Raw genomic sequence first — 6,238 nt, forward strand, 5'->3', positions numbered from 1 at the left:
TTATCGTGGACGGTCGTTGACAACAAATTCTATGGGGAGTTCATCAGGCTTCGGCCTCCTCATTCTCTTGGGGGCACTTGTGGTTCCCAAGCTTTTCAATGCTCTGCTGCTCCTAAGCGACGACGGACGTTCAAGTGTGGCGGGTTCGTTGGTGCATGAGAATCCGGGGTTCGGTGGGACGGAAAGAGTTGGAGATGATGATTGCTGGGAAGGGTCGGATCCAGGTAGGCTGGATCTGTTGTCGCTTATCCATGTCGGTTTCAAGTGGTTGGAGTCATCTTGGGGTGACGAGGGTGTTTCACAGCCACTGAGGGCGGAAGTGTCGGGTCCAACGGGGTTGGGTATTACCCTGCTTCTACCGCCGGGGATCGTTCCAGGGGATTTGGAACGGGTTTTGGCGAATCTGGGGTGCATGGGGCTGACCTTGTGTGGTGATGGCGGTGTCCCTGGGACATAGAGGGTGGCGAAGTGGTGACTGGACTCGGGATCGACGACGGAAGAGATTCTGGCGGCAGTGGCGGCTACTCTGGCATTTGTGAGGTTGCTGGTGTTGCTAGGGTTTCTCCAAGTCGGGCTGGAGATTGGGTCTTCCTGCTCTGGGCTGCAATTGTTTGTTGGGCTCCTTACCTTGGGCTACCCGAGTTTGGGTTCCAAAGGGGTGGAGGTGGCTGTGGGTTGGCATGTGACGGTCGGACAGGTTGGGCTGTGGACCGTTTTTGGCTGGAATGGGGCTCTAGGGCCCATAGTACTATTTAAATTTTGTTTGGGTCTCAAAAACCAGTGCCGTAGTTGTTTCCCTTTTATGCCTGCTTCGAGGTTTCTTAGTTTTTGTTAGAATAATGGTGCGTGGACTTCCTAAAAGGTGGGTGTACTCGGGATTTCTGGGATTTTATTCTTCTAGAATAGGGTTCATGAGGTTTTAAGGAACGATTGCTTTCTGTCGATCCCATAGGGGTGTTTCGTTTTTGTACTGCTTGCTGAATCTAATGAAAGGTCTGACCTATTACTTCAAAAAAAAAGATGCTCTTACTTGAACAAATTTGTTGCCGTACCAATGTGATTGGATAAAATTTAACCGCTACAAGCCTTGATAATTTTATGAAGAAAAAAAAATCATTCTTTTGGATATTGAGATGCCGGTGTTCTTACGAGTAGTCCTTTGACAATTCGACTCAAACTGTTGAATTGAGCTTGGGATACGAGGGAACGAGGGATCTGGGTGATCCTTGACAAGTTGCTGCACTGGTTCAATAAGAAATGATAGATCAGATCTTTTAACAAGAATTTCTTAGTATCTACTCCATCAAGAATCAAGTTGGAGACAATTTTTACTCTTCTTTATTCTCTCTAGGAACCAAGGAAAAGGGTGCTTTCATATTATAATGAATACATACCAAGAACCATAAACTAATATTGCCTCTTAGCCGAAAAGGACACAATGTACTCCAAGTGACCAAGTAGTCTGTATTATTTGACAATTTCTTCCTCAAACAAGTAAAAAAATATTGAGAAGAAGCCTACCTTGGACTGGGTTTTAAGGTTTCTCTTTTCTTTTCTTGCTTAGCTTCATAAACTAGTATTGCCCCTTAGCCGAAAAGGACACAATGTACTCCAAGTGACCAAGTACTATGTATTATTTGACAATTTCTTCCTTAAACAAGAAAAAAAATATTGAGAAGAAGCCTACCTTGCACTGGGTTTTAAGGTTTCTCTTTGTATTTCTTGCTTAGCTTTATTATATGATCCCCTCTGTACACATTGGGTAAGTTTCTTGTCTCTCTATTATAATTTATGCACAAGTTGTTTGTATCGTATGAATTGTATGTAGCTGTTTATTTTATGTAATTCAGGAAATCTGAATAATCCATTGAACCAGCTGTAGCACCCTGACTTTGACAGATTAAACAAAACCAAATTGCTTTCAAAACCTTGTCTGGTATGAATTTGGACCTGATTAGGTTGTTTAACTTTAAGCACAGGCACAACAAAACCTCATTAAAACAAACAAGTCTGGATTATATTCTGATTCAGCTCCGAATAGGCCTGCTTTCTTGTTTCCTACATAAAATATAGTTTCGCATCTTAATCTCCTCGAAATTTTATGCTTTATTTTTGCCCCAATTGAGCATATTATATCAGTTAGTGCATTGTATCCCATGGCCATGATTAATTATACTAATCGGATTTTGTTGATAATTTTGCGCATTTGTTTAGTGCAACTTTGTTGTATCTGTAAGTGGAAATCTGGGTATGCATCAAAAGTTGATTACGAATATGAACATATATGATTGGCTGTGTTGCTCCACCAATGCTTGCATTTCAAGAGACCAACTGATCTCTATTCCAGTATAATATAGGAAAACACTTGATAGTTAAGCTTCCCTCTGTATGATTGCCATTATTTTAGTCCTTATTAGTACAATTCTAGTGTATTCTGTACTAATTGTTTTTCTTGTTCTTCAAAATTCATACAGGTTTTTAAGTACAAATTTTTTTTGGGGGCAAGGGGGCATTCAACTATTCATAATTAAATAAAGAAAGCAGATATATAGTACATCTGGGTTCAGTTCTGAATACTGAATAGTCAGTACATATCAGTCTGAGTGCATAGTACATATACCTGGAATAAAGCCAATAGAAAAAATAAAACTTGTATTCTATTTTTCTCTTTCTGATGGTCAAAAGTTGTCCATATGCATCCTGAGCATCCTCATTTTGTTTCCTGTGAAGATTTATTTTGTGTTTTAAATCTTCCTCAGGTCCAATGGCCTTTCTATCCCTTTCTTTTTTTCTGGGGCAAGGAAGTTCTAGAAAAGCATGATTTATATTAATCTTCTTGATGCTCCATGTCTGGTGTGATTCATGTTTGATGCCTTTATTATTTGAAAAAGGCAATTATTGTATAAGAAATCCAAGCTAAATCATTTATTATATGATTCATCGAGTTGCTGCTTAAATGACAAATGGCTTTTGTTGATTAAGTTTAAACGATGAGATCTATAATAATATGGGAAACTTTCGCAAAATCTAATCTTGTCCAAAATATTTGCGGTAATATAATTGCGGATTACTCATGCTTGACAGTAATTTGTAATACTGACCGAAAAGGAAAAAAAAGTGTGTTGAGTTTCAAAAAAAAAAATGAGAGGAAACAAAATTTTGATGTTATGCATTTGAAATGTTTCAAGGAATAAACCATGTATGGGATTAACCCAAATAGTGGGAGAGAGTGGAAGACTGAGTTAAGATTACATTATGTCACTTTTCAAGTCTCTCCGGTGTAACTTAAAAAAAAAAAAAAATTATGACGAGTTTTTTATGATTGAGCGTAGCAAAGATATGACTATCTATGTGTTAACGATATTGAAAAATGCAACACTTTTTGACAATAAAAATATAAAATAATAAAAAATTCTCTACCCTCATTCTCTTAGGAGTAGCAGGTATTAAGTGTCATTTGGTAACATTTTTATGCCTGTATTTTCATTTTAAAAGATAAAAATATTTTGTTCTTAAAGTTTAGAGGTAGTCATGGACTCATGGCAACTATACAGTTGGATTTGGTCTACTCTGCACTTCTTGAAAAATGACTTATGAGTGGCCAAACATGTAGAAAACTTATTTTATTCGACTAATATGTGACGTACTACCAGTTTCTTAATATAGTTAAATGATATTAGGAGGTATTTGTAGACCCAAAAAAAAAAAAAAAAAATTGAGAGGACATTTAAGTAATTTACTGACTTAGATATTTCTCTAACTGTATGTATTATTTTATGTTCTTAGCACTCAAAATTAATCATTAATTGAAGTTGAATAGTAAGAAAATACTAAAGAAATGGAATAAACAAAACAGAGATTAGAAAAAGTTTGACAAAACGATTTAAGAATTGTGGGGGTGACTTTGCATGAGTGGAGAACGAGCGTCCACGTCTCCCCACGCATAAACAAAACCTCGTACCCTTTGCCATTTGTCCTTTCTGAAAACCCTAATTTGTACTCTGCTTATAAATATTATTATATATCCGTCTCTCCAATATACCCTAATAAAATATTATATTGCAATTGAGTACCTCAATTACTCATCATGGTAGCCTTTGAAGTTTGAACGATAAAGACCTTCTCCAATTTCCTATGTCGGTCTGAGAGTCAGAAACAAAGAAATTGAGAGAAAACGACGTAATTTTCTTAATTTTGGAACGCAAAGTTTAACATAATTAGATAACATATTGTTTAATTTCATTTGGTTTAAGGATATAAGTCTTCTTTTTCTATATGGAAGATCGTAAATTCAGCTCATAAAATATTAATTGTTGTAATTATGAGTTATCGATGTGATAAAAAAAATGCAACATAATTAAACAGCAGACTCAGATTATCAAGATTCTTAATAGATGCTACCATTATTTGGTTTGCTAGAAAACCTCATCTTCAGGAACATTCATAGAGTTTCGACTTAATATACAGAAACAATTATGTTTATTACTTTATCCCGTTCTAATCTGTAAATTCACTTTATTCATCTAAAAGTTATTAAATGAAAGCCTCTGGAACCTCACTCCATAAAGCCTAAATTTGATGGTTTGCTTACAAATCATCATCAATTGGGTCTCCTAAATCGCTTGGGTACGTGGTTGAAGGAAGAAGAAGTTTAGGCCCCGTTTGGATTTGAGGATTCTGGAGTGTGGATTTGGATTTGGACTCCTCAAATCTAAATCTATCCGTTTGGCAATTCTTTTTCAGGTGTATTTGGATTTCGAATCATCTTGCTCAAATCCACACCCCAATTTTATTAAGAATTTGAAATTACTACTGAAGGGTAGTTATTTGAAATCTCTTCTCCATCTCTGTTCACCACTACGCTCTCTCTCTCTCTCTCTCCTCTGTTTCTGTTCACCACCGACTCTTTCTCTCTCTCTCTCTCTCTCCCCCCCCCCCCCCAATCTCTGTTCACCACTCTCTTCTCCGTCCTTGTTTCACAACGACGCCGGTGACGCGGTGCACTCTCTAAAGGAGAAGGCAGGTTCATCCACGACGGCAAACAGGAAAGAGTCGTGGCAGTAGATCCGACCGACCCGAGCGCCGAACCGAGAGAGAGAATCTAGTCGAAATCAGCGGCACCGATTAGATTCTGGGTAACTTTCTTCCCATGAAATGCTTACGGGGAAAATTGCAATCCAAACAATAATATTTGAAATAAGTAAATTCTGAATCCTTGAGATTTTAAATCTGAAAATTTTAAATCTAATTCCAAATCCAAATTCAGTTTCCAAACGGGCCCTTAATGTATTCACTATTCTCCCACAAGTGATTTTGAGGAGGGGTTGCTACTGGCCGTCACAATCTCATCCCTCCAATAATTTTGATTTCACTTTCCAATAGGCCTAGGATCGATTTTTTTTTTTGGAAGTTTTCGCCAGAACCGGAACCAGAACCGACCTTGTTTTTCCGGTTCGATGTTGTCACATTTCTTACCAGAACCGATTTGGAACCGGAACCGTTTTGTTCGGTTCGGTTACTGGTTCTTAACGGTTCCTGTAAACAGCAATTCAACAGCAAAGGCTGCAAAGCTGTCCAGTTTCTGTTCTGCAATTTTTCCAGTTTCTCCATCAAAGAACACATAAACTCATCACTTGAATAACTTAATTAATCATTAAAGCATAATGCAGAAATTTACTACACAATCAAATGATTAAATCTAAACATTAAAAATTTGCAGTCAAATGAATCAAGTAATCAAAACTTATTCAAAAATAAGTTTGACCCCTTACAAAAATATCTAAACCCTGGTCTTTCTATGGCACTAAATGGCATTTCATCCATGACTATCATAACCGTAGCAGCTTTAATGCAAGCTTCCTGAGTCCACTGCCTAGCAGTTATAGTATCATCCACATCATCACCTACAATCTGAGTTTGACCCCCTGCCAACTGATTTCTACCCGGATATTGCTTGCATATAATTTCGATGTGTTTTATCAAATAACTAGTTCCATTACTAGTCGAATTACATGCTAGGTGAGTAGGACAATACTTACACTGTGCTCTTGTGGTGTGCCCAACCTGCTGCTCCTTTCCATCAATTATCTCCATTATCGGGTGCTCCTCCTAGGTGAAATGCTCCCAAACCCAGCTTCGAGGAACTTTCTGAACTTTCGGAGCCCTCTTTCTCTTTGCAGCAGGTTTATTCGATGTGCCAGGATTGTGAGATTGGACTTCTTCTTCTTGTGGTTGTGCT

Source organism: Rosa rugosa, chromosome 2 (genome assembly GCF_958449725.1).
Source record: "Rosa rugosa chromosome 2, drRosRugo1.1, whole genome shotgun sequence".
Classification (NCBI taxonomy): Eukaryota; Viridiplantae; Streptophyta; class Magnoliopsida; order Rosales; family Rosaceae; genus Rosa; species Rosa rugosa.